Source organism: Hipposideros armiger, unplaced genomic scaffold (genome assembly GCF_001890085.2).
Source record: "Hipposideros armiger isolate ML-2016 unplaced genomic scaffold, ASM189008v1 scaffold_108, whole genome shotgun sequence".
Taxonomy (NCBI): domain Eukaryota; kingdom Metazoa; phylum Chordata; class Mammalia; order Chiroptera; family Hipposideridae; genus Hipposideros; species Hipposideros armiger.
Window position 1 is genome coordinate 1,986,186 of NW_017731458.1, and position 3,904 is coordinate 1,990,089.

Genomic DNA, 3,904 nt, shown 5'->3' on the forward strand with positions numbered 1-3,904 from the left:
TAATGCTCAGTGTTGATGGGGAAACAGGGCATTGTGAAATGGGCACCCTTGAACCTTGGGTGGGGTCTGCTATGCAACAAGTCAGGTTGGAGGCAGGAGAGGCAACAGACACAGGGAGAAACAAACGGACCATTGGGTGGCCCCAGAAAGGGTGGCCAGAAGCCCAAATGCCTCTGGCCAGATGAATGGACAAGCAGGCTCTTGATTCCACCCACTCGGCATCTAGGACGCGGCAGCAGGTGTCTCCTGGCAGTGCCCACTTGGGGTCAGGGGTCTTAAGAAGCCCACAGCAAAGGCCAGTCCTCTGGCTGGCAGCTGACAGCTGACAGTCAGTGAGAATGAGGGAGGTCCAGCCCAGAATAGAGAACAGGTGAAAGGCTTGGCGGGGGAGGATACCCAGGACCCCTCCCTCAAGTCCCCCACACCTCCGCTGTCCCTTTGGGCTCCACACCAGCTCAGGCTGCTGGGGACCCAGGGGTGACCAGCCTGCCCAGGTTCCCTCCAGGTGGGCTGGGCTCAGCGAGCTGTGTGGGCAGAAGTGTACAGTGTAGAGACACTACAAGTGGCTGGTGGATGACTAATGCTGGGACTGGGTATACGCAGAGAGGTGACACGGAGCTCTGTTCGGGACTGGACACGGGAAATAGCAGTAGGTTGAATGGGGCCAAAACAGCTCATTCGCACTGGTCACAACCACATGTGGGTCACCGCCAAGGAAAGGACGTGGGTTTTAAGGTCTAGAAATAGTTTAGCACTAGTGAGGCTTCTTGTCCTAGAAAGTGGTTTAAATTTATAAATCAACAACAACATTTGGAACTTTTNTGGGGGGGGGGGGGGGCTGGGCGGAGACGATCCACAGGAAATGCTAGCTACTCGCCTCTCTTGCCCTCCTGGAGAGCGGACACCCTCTTGGGCCTCCATAGGGAAGCTGAGTAGAAGGGGGTTGGGTCCTGGATGATGTCTCTGAGCCCCTGAAGTAACCAGCCCTGGAGCTGCCCTAACTTGGATCCGTATGTTATGAGAAACAATACATTTTTTCTCAGCATTTAAACCATTTTGCATTGGTTCCTGGTTCTCACGCTGGGGGGACCTTAACTGATGAAGGACCACCTCCTCAAGGAGTGCAGGGGTAACAGGTAGTGGTGGGAGGGTGACTTCGTGAACAACGATGCTCAGTGCATCACGGAGAGGGGACGTGTGGCCAGGCGTCCGGAAAGGCCAGTCGCACAGGACCCAGCCACCACCGCCTGGGCTGGAAATGCCTTCCTTTCTGGGACCCCTTCATCGTGTTCCAGTGTCACCAAGCGGGTCCGTCATTCACAGCCTGGGCTGCTGCTGACCAGAATCCCTCAGGCCACCCAAGAGGGCTTTGTTTGGTGTCTGAATAGAAATGAAAGGGACAGAGGCCTGGGTGGTCTCTGAGGTAGACTGGCCTAGGCATCCGTACTTCCATCTGTCCATTCCTTCAGCAAATGTGTCCTCAGCTCCTCAGCCAGGCTCTGCCTTGTGGGGAGACAGCTCCCACGAGGCTCCCGGGGAAGGAACAGATGTCCTGCTGTATTTTTGAGAGAAGTAAAAATAACCTAAGAACAGTATAAAAGCATGTAAATGACTTTTAATACTGCCACATGCCCAGGGGCAATATTATGTCACTCCCAAACTCTGGAAATAGGTAGGGCTGGGCTCAAATCCCACCTCCTCCATTTATCAGCTATGTCACCAAGGGTGATAGCCTCAACTTCTCTGAGCAGTCACGTCTGCCTCACGGAGTGTTAAGACTTACAGGGAACAACATCAAGACTTAGCCTGGAACCTGGCACAGAGCAAACTCTTGATACATGAGTGCTTTTTTCATTTTTGTTTTTAATAGACAATCCATGGCTGGAAGCTGGTGACGAAGCTATTAACACAGATTCTCTCTCTATACTAGGATGGCCAGTCCTTTTTCCTCTTCTTTCTACATTTACTTGAATTAAAAAAAAATGCATTGTATCATTTTCAAACTCGAGACAAAAACGATAGAGCTCTTTTTTATCCTATAAAAAATTACTTATAGCACTATGGGGTTAGATAAGACAGAGTCTACCATAATGCACCATCACCCTAGAAGGTGCCACTCAAAACCACGGCAGTGGGAGCCCAGAGGAAACAGAGGGCTTGGAGACCAGCTCCTGGGAGAAGATGCTGCTGGTGGCCCCTGGACCACACGGGGAGGAGTAAGGGTCTGGGTGACCTCTAAGGACCCTTCCAGGATTTTGAAACAGGCGTCCAAAAGAGAGTCCAATCTGTGTATGCCACCTGGAACTCAGGTTGCCAGCGCCGGAAGGAAGGGTGGAGGTGGGCCCAAGGACAGGTGGGCTAATCCTTGCTAAGGAAGGTAGGTGATGAGGTCAAGGCTGTCCTGCCTCTGGGGGAGGTTTCCTGGCCATGGGGGTGGGGAGCTCACCCTGCAAGGGGAGGGGCACCTGTCCTGGAACATGGCTTCCTGGGAGGAACGGTGCTCAAAGCACAATGGGAGGGTGCATCTTGTGTCCGCCACTGGCTCTGACCCAAGCGTTAGGCCCTTGGTTGACATCTTCGATCCTCATAGTCTGAAGGGTGCGACTCACTCTAGGGCTTTGGTTCATTTAGGGCCCATTATTTCATGTCAAATGGGAATATTTTCTCATCAAAGGGGAGTGCTGGTTTGCAGGAGCTGCGAACACAGCACTTCACCAGGGCTCCCTCCCAGACTGTGGTCCCTGGACCCCGGCTCTCCCATCCATCCCACACCCCTGCCCTCCAAATTGGGGTCCTGCCTCTGCCAGCCCCAGCAAGCCTTACACCTATGGCTCCATCAACTAGTCCAAGACCAGAGGGCAGGGAACACCAGCCCAGCAGCTGCTTCGGCTGCTCAAGACCAGCTCTGTGGTCGTCTGTGCCCAGAAGGTTTCCGCCTCTCCATCCCCCTGCTGTGCTGCTTCTGCCCTGGTTTTCCTGCCTTTGGTGGCTGCGGTCCTCCCTTGATCTGGAGCCAAGACCCCTGACTACTTCTTGCCAGCCCCCTCCCTCTACATTAGGCTGCCTCCCGTAGCAACACCAGCCAGGACCTCTCCAGGAGTCACCACCACTGCCTTTGGGACACTGAGACCACACAGGACAAATGCAGCCCAGGCACCTATCTCAGCCCGTTTTCCTTCACTTGTAACTTGCCAACATCCCAGCCTGCCTCACTCCCAAGCCTTCCTACTTGGGGTGAGGTCTCCAGTGTCCACCCCTGTTCCAATAGTCCTAGAAATGCTGGTGAGTCCCATCTCAGAAGGACAAGTAATTGGACTCAGTATACAGGGGGAAAAGACATAATGAAACAATTACTTTTTGAAGAGGACATGATTGCTTACCTCAAAAATTAAAAAAAAAAATCAACCAGAAAATTACTAGAAGTAATGAGTTCACCCCAGAGGTGAGATATGAGATAAATTTACAGAAATCAATTGCATTCCTATATGCTAGTGACATGCAGTTAGAAAAAAAAAGTCATTGGGAAAAAAGTAGTTCATCCTCAATAGTAACAAAACACACTAAATATTAAATGTTAATTTAGCCTAATTCTAAGACATTTATTTTTAATGTTAATATTTTGCTCCTATCAGGAAAACTATGTATATCATAAAAAGCAATACTCTCTAATTTAATAAATATAATGCAATATAATTAAAGACCTTGAAAATGTGTTACATACTTAAAAACTCATAAATGGTAAAGAATATCAGCTTTTTTAAAGGATAATGATGGTTGGTTTGTCTCAATTTAAAAATATATTATACCAAGTAATAATGATCAAAATGTCATAATGTTTCTTTAACAACAAAACAAAAACATCTTTGAGCATCAAAAGGAATAATGATGGTAGTAAATTATAACC